The sequence below is a fragment of the Panthera tigris genome, chromosome B2 (genome assembly GCF_018350195.1).
Source record: "Panthera tigris isolate Pti1 chromosome B2, P.tigris_Pti1_mat1.1, whole genome shotgun sequence".
Taxonomy (NCBI): Eukaryota; Metazoa; Chordata; class Mammalia; order Carnivora; family Felidae; genus Panthera; species Panthera tigris.
In genome coordinates, this window is record NC_056664.1 from 92,791,208 (window position 1) to 92,804,193 (window position 12,986).

The window sequence follows — 12,986 nt, forward strand, 5'->3', positions numbered from 1 at the left end:
ATTAAAAAAAAAAAACACACAGTCTTGCAAAAGAAATTAAATTATTGCCCTTTTTAGTATTAGTTCTTTGTGTGACTATTTTATTTTGTTTCTCAACAGCTTTGTTGAGATACAATTGATATACCAAAAAACAGCACATATTTAATAATGGATTTGGATATATACATACAACCATGTAACCATCACCAAAAAGCAATAAACATATCCATCACCTCCTTTCATATTGATTTGAAATCACTATTAATGAAAGAATTATACTTGATAATATGTATATTCTTCCTATGTGTAAGAAATGCTACTGATCAAAGTTTGGAGACCATTACAGATGCTGATGATTATTTAAGGCTGTGTCACACTTATGTATGTATACACACACACACACACACACACACACACACACACAGGTGTACATGTATTAGGTGTACATGTACATATTCTTAAAAATCTGGATTCAAAATTTTAAAAATTGATTAAACAAAGAAAAATTATACTTTTATTGGGATACTCTGCATCATTCACTGCTTAAGTACTGGCTTCTAAATCCCTGCAAGCTGATCTCAAAGAATATTTCAATTTCAACCATTAGATTCTGGTCAATTATATAACAAATGAGTCAAAATAAAGTAACTTTCACTGCTTTGTGAACATTTTAATGTTGATTACAAAATCCTTTTATTGCACATTGAGGTTTGTTCGTTGACAGAGAGAAATATGTACCCACAGATTTATGAGCTGAGAGATGCTATTGCCCTATTTTTGGAACACCAGGGAAAAAAAAACCAACTGCTTCAGACTTTTGAAAAGATAAATTTCAGGGGAGCTTGGCATATTTGGCAGATACAGTTAAAACTTTGAATACAATGAATCCAAAACTTCAAGGACCAAGAGCAACATCATTTTTATTATATTGTACTTCAAGAACTTAGAGCTAAAATACAGTTATGAGTGGAGTGAACTAGCACTAAAAATATCTCTTCAATTTTTGACTTAGTGATGCACTCAAAGAAAAGGTTCATAGAAATGATTTCAGGAAAATATCTAAAATTGCATCTAGTTTGTTCCCCAGGATGAATACTGTGATAGATTCCTGATGTGATACTTAAAAGTTCCAGTCAGAGACCTATGAGGAGAAAGTTTCTTCCTGGAATCTCATACTCACCTTGAGATAGTTAAGAAAAATATTTGAAACCCAAGGTTGATAAGGTTACTGAATAACTGAGGAAATCTCTTTAGAAAATTTTGGGCTGGAAGGAAGGAGAAATATTTCTCTGTTTTCCCACAAGTCAGTCTCTATTCCATTTGTATACACTTGTGGATTTTGTTTGTTTGTTTGTTTCTTCTCTCGACTTCCACTATGAAAGCAAGTGCACAACAAGTTGGGTATTCAACATGCTTTCTATTCCACCACATAGAAAAGCCTTGTATGAAGAATCAGTAATCACATCAACATCAGAAAATCCAAGGTGTGGGGAGGCTGTCTCAAATCCAAATGACTTACTTTCTAAAATTGCCACTACTTTCTTTTTAGTTTTATCTAATTCACTTCAAAAGTTCAAATAGTATTAAAGAAGGGCATGAGGTAGCTATGTTTATCAAAATAGTTTATCACTGCATTTCTAAACAGGACCAAGAATTTCTAACACTTAAGGGATATTTTCTGTTGTAGGAAAAGAGATGTTTCATCAGTTTTCCTATTAGGTTTTGATAGGACTCTACTGTTTTTCATGCAATGATCTAATTCTATCCTGAACACACACACAAAGAAATCCTAGTTATTAACCTTATGTTCGTTCTGGTAATTGAGAAAGGAGATACTCTGAAACATGGATATAAAAAAATTGATCAGTAGAAAGGGGTTTGCAACATTGTAAATCAACATATTGGCATTCTGCAGTGCAGAAAGCCGAGGCCATGAAATAATTCAGATTTGCATCCCGTCTCTTCCAGTTTGCTTCCTAAAGCCACCTGGGCAGGTTAATGAACACTCAAATTTATTTCCCTCATTGACTAGCCCTCAAATCTATTTTTAAATGCTGTAACGAACATATGGGAAGGGGGTGGGAAGAAGGAGAGAGGGAAATTGGTTTGTTAAGAGACTTTTAATGGTAGAGAACAAACTGAGGGTTGATGAAGGGAGGTGGGTGGGGAATGGGCTGGATGGGTGATGGGTGTTACAGGAGGGTGTTTGTTATGATGAGCACTGGGGGTTGTATGTAAGTGATGAATCACTAAATTCTACTCCTGAAACCAATGTTGCATTGTATGTTAACTAACTAGAATTTAAATAAAATTTTTTTAAAAAGAAAAGAGAAAAAAAATAACAAAACTAAAAATAAATAAGTGCTGTAATGGGAACTGCATGAGATAACAAGTATTTGATTTGGTAAATTTGACATATCATAAATATAAAATAAATGATAGTTATTAAATCAATCCTTTTTCATACTTGTTGGTTTGAGCTAGTCCTTAGTATAAGGAGTATCTCTTAAATTACTGACCATTGATTTTTCTTGACTCAAAAAACAGGGCAAACCCCTGTTAAATGTTACTGAGCCTTTGAGGGTAATATTCCATACATTGATTGATGGCAATCTCCTATTGAATGAGGTTTGCAGCCACCTTCTTTTAGAACCTGACTAGGCTACCCAACATTTAAAAGCAGCATTTGCTCTAAATTTCCTTCAACCCCAGCTCTTCCAGCGGTACCCTTGTTTCCTGTTATGGTAGACAGAATAACAACCAGCCAAGGATGTGTATGTCTTAATCCCTAAAACCTATGAATATGTTTCCTGACATGGCAAAAAGACCTCTCAGATGTGATTATGTTAAAAATCTTGAGATGGAGAAAGGTTGGGGAGAGGAGAGTTGTTCTGCGTTATTCAGGTGGGCCCAGTGTAATCACAAGGGTTCTAACAAAGCATAGCGAGAGGCATAAGCAGCAGAATCAGGAAAAGCTATGATGACTGAAGGAGAGGTTAGATTGTCTCACTCTGAAGATGGAAGAAGTAGCCATGAGCCAAGGGACACATGTAGCCTCTGGAAGCTGTTAAAGGCAAGGAAAAAGATTCTTCCCTGGAGGCTCCAGAAGTAATGTATGTTAGCCTACACTTTCATTCTAGACCCGTAAGACTCATTTTGGACACCTGACCTCCAGAACTATAAGATATTCGTATTTTTTTTAAGTCACTACATTTGTGATAATTTGTTACAGCAGTATTAGGAAATCAATGACCTGTTCTCCCTCTCATTTTAATGACTTATCAGGCCTTACTCTACCTACCAAGCCTACCTTATCCCCTGGCTGTAGCCAAGTCCTTGCAAAGTCCAGCTCCCTGTTCCATTTTTCTGCTAATCAGAACTTTACTAGGCCTAATACATGCTTTCATTGGACACACCTTAGTTCCAATGCTTCTGCTTAATTCTTGGGCTGCAGTCACGTGGTGTTTACCTCTAGGTAACCGCTAAATGGTGGCTTGCACCTTAAATCTTACCCATGTTCAAAATTTGCCTGACAAGCTAAGTTAGGATCTCATTTTTTTATCAGAGCTTATTATTTTTTTCATATGACTTTTCTAAAAAAAAAAAAAAAAATGACCAAGGACTATGATCTTAAATTTTTAAATAAAAAAAATGTAGGTTTTCAACATATAAAATATAAATAACATACTACATTGACTTTCCTGCAGTGGGTGACAAAAATCAGGAAATATTTGTAGCCTCTATATTCTATAGTAAAGGATTAACTCAGTAGGCTTGGGCTGCCCAAAACCAGCACATTCCAAAATTTTCAGGGTAGCTTCTTGAGATACTCCTTGGTGATAACCTCTAAGTCTTTCAAATAACCTGATAAGACTGTCTTTGTATACCTTGGGCCTTGGATCACACCAGACAGTTTTTTGCCAACAATGTGATTTATGGTACATACTTGTTTTTGTTCACTTGGGCCATTAGTTTGCCCTCTGGTAGGGGGTACTGGAGACTGAGTAGTTAAAATCAGGCATGTAGACATTCCATGTCTGACTGAGTTCCAGTAAAAACCCAGGGTATGGAGGCTTGGATGAGCTTCTCTGGTTGGCAACACATTGCATGTGTTGTCACACATTATTTCTAGAAGAAATAAGCACGTCCACGTGTCTCCAATGGGAAAAGAAGAGTGAAAACTTGCACCTGGTCTCTCTTGAACTCTGCCCTATGCACCCTTTTCTTTGTGGATTTTAATATGTTTCCTTTTGCCACGATAAACCATAACCATGAATTTAGCAGCTTATCTGAATTTTGTAAGCTGTTCCAGCAAATCATCAAACCTGAGGGTAGTCTTAGGGCTTTCCAACACAAGGTCACAGACTTTTCCCTAATGCTTAAATGATCAAATTGATTAACAAAACTAACTATTCATAAATTTGCTACATTAGTTTAGAATTTCATGATCAAATAATTCCATCTCCAATCCTGACTTACCACTACCCCCCTCACACACACCCATGTACAACTTCATGTGTGAGCATACACACAAATATACACACCACATTATAATCCTTTAAACAAGAAGACATTTACTCTTTCTTTCTACATTTGCTATGTCTCTTCCCCAATGAACAATAAATCTAGTCAGCCACACAACCTACTTTATTCAAATATTTCATGCACAAGCACTTCTATCTTTTCCTTTGGTGAACTGGTGCATCTGTATTATTTCTTTTCAAATACTTTGACTAAATAAGAAATAAGCTAACATGTAAAAATGGCTATCACAGTGACTAGGAGAGGGATACTCATTAAAGGTCCTTTTATTTTTCTCTTCCTTCCTCTTTTCCTTCTCTACATCTTGGGATAGACCACAGGAAATTTTTTCCTATTGAGGCCTTAGTTACAATGTCTGGAAACCATGTCTAATATAAAAATGTTTCTGAACATTGAATCTATTGAATTGGAAGCACAATGTCATGTTGATATACTCTTGGAGAATTTAAGAGGTAATGCAGAATTCAATTTCTCATTCTGGTCACCAATCACAGTAGCATACTCTCACATCATTATACAGTAGCTTTAGATCAGCCTGTAGAACTAGAGCCAAGTTAAATGGATGATGCATACAATCTCCAAATTGGACAGATTGTTTACACTGCAACAAAAGAAGGATGTTTGTTTTTCCATATATTAATACTTACATGAAGTCTATAGATTATACTTTTGCAGGGTCATGTTTTCTGCAAAAAACTTTAGCAAGGTGTTATTTGAAACAGGATGTTTCCTAAAGAAATAAATACACTAAACTGGTACCCTTTAGAAATTTTAGTTTATCTTTGAAAAATACTATTAACCAAGGTTTTCCATTGGTTAACTTAAATGTTAACTTTTAAATGTAATTTTAATGTGTGCCTGCTGAGTCAACATAATTGTTAGCCCCTAAAAATACTATGAATACAGTCATATGAAAACTACAACCAAGTCTGCAGTATTTCTAATTGGATTTACTATACAATAATAGTGATAAAGTCTTTCTATAAATTAGACTTTACAAAAAAAATTGAGACAGCATGAAATGTAGTTTGCAGTAAAGAAAACAAATGATCAAAATGACTTGAATAAATGCATGCATTTAATATTAATTATGAGTCTTTTTCATGTAAATAGAACTGATCGTGACAGCATACTCAAAATGCTAAACAATTAGTTTGTGACTTTATAAAAAACAGATTTATTAAAGTCATGCTTGTCTTAGTTTTAAGTGTAGTATTTGTCCTTCAGTTGGAAGTGCCATAAATCAATTTTAAAGCAAAGCATATGACCCCATGCAGTGTTTCAAATGAAATCCTTCCTACTAGGACAACAAAACATCTCAGGACATCAAGTACTTGTAGCAATCAAGAGTGTTTTGTTTGTATTTGTCAATGTAACACTCAACTCTTTCTGTTTTTTTGCTAATTTTCAAAAGGCTGGAAAAAGAGGGTAAATACCCCCTTAGAATAGGCTTAAATAGGTAGATATTTGCTTACAAATATGTTAAATGTTTCTTTATATACTTTTATTTGAGACTAATTTTAGTCATCACTTTATTGAATATAAAATGACTTCTTTTTAAAATCTTAAATCATAATAATTACTCAAGAGATACAAACAGGAAGTTAATAAATATCTGTAGCTATACATCTGGGTGGAGATTTTGAGTTCTACACAGAAAGCAGAAAGTCTTGGACTTAAAGCCACAACAGACTTGGTTTTCAGTCTTGGACTGGCTTCACCACTTGCCTGGCAGCGTGACTTTGATCAAATTATTCATTTTTATCAGATCTGATCTAATTCATGAGGAGTCTATATTGTTTAATGACTTTTTTACCTGACGGTCATAAAGACAACAGACTGGAAAAACTACTAGCATAGCAAAGGGGGGAAAAAATGTCAGCAGGCTGAGTCCTGACTTCTATAGGTTTCCCATTCCCATCCTCACACTGGAAGAAAGCTCACGACAAAACTTAAAAATAATTTCAACAACAGACAAGAAGATGGTCATGGTAATGATACCTAGCATGTGTGTGGGCAGGAGGTGGAGAGTAAGATGATCAATTCATTATTTACAATACAACATTTCAGGATGATATTAGAATCAGGATGAATGTATTTAGTCCTATTTTGAGGTGGCCCCCTATCTGTGTTATGTTTTGAGAAAGATGATATATGAATATTGGAATAAAGCATGTTACATAAGTCTTTGTATTTTTGTAGTTAAGAAATGAGACAGATTCTTTGAAAGCAGAAATCCTAAGAAATATTTTACTGTAAAATATGAGATTTCAATGAATGGGATTTGGACTACGATCAAGGTTTTAATTGTTTCCTACTGAATAACTATTGCTATAATCATTTCAGTTAACACTGTAATTACCGTCATGATAAATTTCCTACATTCTTTATATCATGTGTACTTGTGAATTAACTGCTTCATCGTTTTGCTCATGATTCCCAAAAACAATATTTCAAAAGAAAAGGAAACCAAAAGAATAAAAGTACCCCAGTAACTCAATAGACAGATTAAAGAGTATTCCTACTATCATAGAACTTAGACACTTTTTAAAAAATCTTGTTAAATAAAGAAGCAAGAGCAACATGTTCTAAACAAGTCATTAAATTGGGTTTATTTTGTTTAATACATACAATGTATTTTCTCTTTAAGCACATCTTAGAGTTCACTATATTGTTTGTGACTTTTAAAAGTTAATTGAAATGCCAAAGTTTTGAGCATGAAGCATAAATTTCATTTGACCTTTTAAGAAAAATTGTTCTTGTATATTCTTCTGAAGATGAATTTGTCTTCTCCACCAATCACATTAGAATGAGCCAGGTGGCAGATTACTTAAATATCTTGCCTTTCACCTCTGGAGACTGGGGTTTAAATGTGGTTTAAAAGAAATACCCAGGAGTGATTTGTGTATATCTCAAAGCCCATACAATTGGGCTTAAGTAGCAATTACTTGCAGCTGTGGAGATGCTCTTTCAAAAAACATCAGAAATGTCAGAGGACAAGATTGCAGGGTTTCAATAAAGGTATAAAGGCCACCCAGACAATCCATATGGGATAAAGCTTATCAAAATAATGAACCTAAAGGTCTAGAACTTTCCTGGTCAATGAAAACTACCAAATGAGCTTAGTGGTCTTAAAAAAACAAAAAACAAAAAGCAACAAAGAAAGAAAAATGAGTAGTCTCAAACAGATCAGATTAAGCAGCAAAGCATCCCTAAAGGCATGCAAATTATAATGGTAAATGAAAATAAATAAATAAATAAAAGTATAGCTTACTAGTGCCCTCTAGTGTACCTTCTCTCCTGTTTTATGTGAAGTGTGATTCTTCTTTTTTTTTTTTTTTTTTTTTTTTAAATTGTATTTTTTCCACAGTGTAAGTAGGGATTTGGACATCATAATTCTAGACCAACTAAAAACTAAAAAAAAGAATTAATAGCTATAAATTCTTAAAAACCAAATATTAACGCCCTCAAGAAAAATAAAAACAACCAACCTAACACTATTATTACATTGTATTCATGTCAATAAACTGACACCGGTGGCAAATGAAAGAAAGACTGAGAGCAGAAGAATGGTATCATTTCCCCCTCCCCAGGTTTGGGCAAAACAGCCTTCTCCCTGGAAAATGTTTTGCTTCACAGTCACTCTGTTTTGCATCCTGGTTGTATCATGTGCCAACAAAACAGATTGTTTGCTAATTGATATCATAAAGCAAGACAGCCCAGTGAAGGATGATAATTCTGACTCCAGCTAGCAGCAGCTGATGTAGAGCTTGACAGAAATGCTGTCATTTTCAACACAAACTGCTCAGAATTGACTTTTCACTGTAAATACAGGGACGTGACAGAAGCCTCATACACCCACCTTTATTTTAAAAAAAATGAAATGATAATTCTGCTACAATATTTCTGTTACCCGTTCTAGTGTAGCTGGTAGCATCTCGAAGAAAATAACCGTAAAGGGATGGTTCAGTCTCTTACAAAGCGTTTACAGGTAAGCTAAAACTTTTTGTGCATAGTCAGATGGAAGCTCAAGAACAATAGGTTTGTTTATAGATTTTTAGAAGGAAATAGAGTAGCCAGTGCATGAACTATGTCTATACTGAAAAATTGCAAAATGTAAATAAATTAGAATAGTAACAGGAGTATGTTACTTCCAAGTATTTGTAAATTCAACCATGGCTTATTTGAAAAATAAAAATTATTCTCATTTATAGGCATCTTTCACAGCAAAATGCTATATTTCTCAGTGACACTTAGCCTGTCAGCATAAAAGAGTAGTACTTAAATGGTGTGTGTGTGTGTGTGTGTGTGTGTGTGTGTGTAGAAACTGATATTATTAGCCATTAATAAACGTCTAGGGTGAAATCAAATGTGATTCCACACAGAACAGTCTTCCAAATCTACGTTCCTAAAGAACAATACGCATACAATGCAAATAATTCAAGCAATGGCAAATGAGAAAATAAAGGCATTCAGAGAAAGAAGGAATGAGGATGAAGAGATTTCCCACTTACCTCCCAAGGAGGAAAACAAGGGACAGGCAACATACCACCTGTCATAGTATACGGCAGTTAATTATTTGTGGTTTAAGAAACTCATTTGTCCTTTCTAGTTATTTACGCTTTGTTAAATCATTCCACCTCATCTTAACCTTGACTGGTTTGTTTTTCAGAGTAACATCTGATTAATAAAAACATGGATTAGATTCAGAAAATTTTCAGAGTAAAAGAGAACCTCAGAGATCATCTAATTTACCCACCCCCAGATCCCATCTCTTCACAAATGAGGAAACTGAGGCACAGAGAGGTAAATCAGATGTGTTCAAAATCATCCAGCAAGTCAGTAGCAGAGGCAGAAGTAAACAAAGTCTCCAGTATTCTATCCAGTTTTTCAAACTAGCTATTTTTGATGAAATGCAAAATCTTTTTAAAAGGACTTAAAATAGTTCTATTTTCTAACTTTTTAAGCTTAAGTTTGACAATTTAGTTCTTGGAATGGGCAAAGGGACAGAGCCAGGGGAACAAACTGCAGAATGAATTGAAAACCCATCAGAGTTGATGGCAAATTGTTTTGCAGTCTAAAGTTAATCCTGAAGTAGTACTTGATGGACTTTTAATTAAGTAACAAACATCTATACATTTGTGAGTCTGTCAATTTCTACTATGGACACTAATTTGAAAACCATTAACTGACACATTCCAGGAGTTTCCTTATGAGTAACACCATACCTCCATTTATTTTTCTTATTGCTGTAACTGTCCTTTTTACCCTTAACATGAAGAGGAAACTTCTGAAGATAGTCATTCGTATTTATGATCACTATTAAATAAAGTCTACCATTGTTCATTCCAACTGCTTTTTTATGCATTATGTTTCCACTTTATTCACATTTTCTGTCTAATTTTCAGACTATCCTGATTGACTGTTCTGCCTCTATCCTAAGGTTCAACTCCCAGATTTCTGAGGCAAAAAGTTGACTTCTTAGTACCCTGGGCATATGTGATGGCATCAAAGCTGGATCCTCTGTGAGCCTCAACAACATAGGAAGGAAGTGAGGAAGATCTAGATCCTATTGTGGCAATAATACAGTGACTAAAACCAGTGTTCAGTCCTCCTTCTCCCTCCCACCCTTAACAGGACATGCTCAACATCAGAAGAGAGTACAGATAAAAGCACACAGACCAAAAACAAAAAGGGACACAGGATTTGAGTTCAAAGCATTCAACATCCAATTTCATTTCATCTCAAAGTTATAGTCCCAGTAACTTTGTTTTCCCTCTCTAGTGAGCATTAGTGCCACTGTGCCCTATGCCACTGTTTGGAGCCATGTCTCCCTTAGTTATCCGTTAATTGGCTTGACCTATGGGAAGGATGGCTTCCAACCAAGCTAATTACATAAATCCACTCCAGGCTCTACAAATTCCACTATAGACAGCTCTTCTGGGAGAATAAAAAATAAGGAACAATTTATCCAATGTTTCAAACTTCATCCATTTCATATACCAAAAGCAGGCATTTTGTAGCATAATAAAAGGTAACAACCATTTTCTTTGTTTATAATTAGAATTTTCTTCCTCCCATATAGTCAACACATAATTAAGATTTGAAATTGTACCTGTATGTGAAAAGCACGATTTAAACAAATAAAGTCAAAATTATAGTTAGAAAACTAATTTTTTGGTATCAGCTTTAAAATTCTGATAAAAAAATGATTGGATGCTAGATTCTTTTAAAATATTAACTAAATAAAAATAGTGAGGAAAATGTCAAATTACCAAACAACACAAAACACCTCATTTGATAGCTCTATAAATGTAGACTGCTAAAGAGACTGTCACACAAAATAGTCACACATCAGAAAAAAAAGAAAACATGCCAAGATGATACATACAGAACTACTTGAAAGTTATACTTAAGACCACAAAAATCACGTGTCTCTTGCAATATAGGCATATTTTTTACAGAAACATTTTCATTGATCCATCTGTCACACACATTTTATAGATTAATGGTTGAATTTTATGTACTTTTGGGCCATCTCGTAACTTCTGACATCTCTTAAACTTCTGAACTGTGAAAATGTTTAAATAGGCCCATGCAAGATGGGAATTTGAAGCATGCATGATACTCCTAATTTTAACAGAATAAAAGATAATTATCGAAATACTAAGAAGCATTATGTAGGTGTTTCATAAAAGAAAATCTTAATCATATTCTATAAATTCATCTCTATCCTCTAAGATGTCTGTTTAAGCAGATCAAGTGGTGATAACTAACAGGTAACTTTCAGATGATCAGTTTAGTCTAGGGGGAAAAGACAAAACAACTCCAGCAGTACTGCATGACTTGACAATATCTAGACATTTCTTTTCGAAACCATCAGCCTTATTCATTGCTACCCTTTGACACTGCTTTAGTGTTTTGACTAAAGATGTGTCATATTTATATTATATCAAATGTTGATTTTCTTTATTCAATGGATCCATCTTTTGAAAGAGTTAGGGGATTATCTTGTGATATAATGTTGAAAAAACTAATAAGATCAACAAAAGGGTATGCACATGACATTCAAAGTTGTCACTTTATTTTAAGGAACAGCCTTACATTCAAAGATTACAACTATTTGGAAATATTTCCATAAAGCATATGAACAATATTGAATGAATAATTAACTGTTTATGAAAGTACTATTGTACTAAAGGATTTGATAACTGAATTAAAATTTTTCTGTGTAGACATAGAAAGCTAAATTTTGATTAATATAAAACAGATTTGGAAAGACTAATAAATAATGAAAATGATAAAAATTTTTAGGTGATCTTGCTAATAGAAATAGTTGAGAAAACCATGGCATTTTCATTGCACATATTTTCATGCTTTGCACTTTATGGAAATATAGACTACTGAATGGAAAGAAACTCCAGATACTTTCTAGACTGATGCAAGTCTAATAGTGCTAGGATGACACAGAGATGATCATCCATCCTACTGATGAGAAGTTTAGTAGTTCACAAAGCATTAACATGTTTTTGTCTTTTTTTCTGTGGAATTTTAAGTATTTGATCATTTTTTCCCTTATATTTAGGAGGTAGATACTAATATCATCTCCACATTTTAGATCAGGACACTAAATCTTAGACATCCAGCAATTTGGGCAACATAATAGATAGTAATTGGCAAAGCTAGAGTTTAAATTAAATATTTCTGAATTAAAATGTTGCTATATTATCTGTTAAATAACTCTAAATTATATATTCCAGCAACATTTATTCTGTGGTAGATGACAGGGTTTCCATATTACTTATAGTCAAAGCTGACTGCCTATACACACAGAAATTTTCCAATACTCACCCCAAAAGTGATATAAATAAATATGAGACTTTAAAATATGACCTAGTATAAAATAAAGAGGGATACTTTGTTTTTGTGTACTCAATTAGCATTAGATTTGTAAGGATCCAAATCACCGTAGTTATTGTAGACTCATAACAAATTTGTAATAAATTACAATTCTAGGTGTTTCCTTTTCATATAAAATAGTTGTGGCTAGCTAAATAGACCTCCCCTTCTAAATTCATGCAAATATATTTTGGCCTTTAATATTAGATTACAATGAAGATAATTTATATTCCTGCTAAATTTCATAATTTTAGTTATATGTCTGTTTATAAATAGTAATGATGGAGTGTGGGGCAAGCTGAGGCCAAAATACAGGCTAACAGCACACCCCTACCCCAACATGTGGAACATGTGTAACATTCCTTGGACACTCCTGACTACCCGAGAGCAAAAGAAAGGGGTTTAGGTGCTTGTCATGGTAATGTGGGAAACTAAGGCAAATGAGAAATTAAATTCCCTTACTGCTTACAGCCCATTGATAAGTCCTTGAAACCGGCAGAGTGACCTCTCTCTAGGAGCTCAGCTGCCTCAATGATGACACTTTGTTAGGGGCAAAAGAGAATATT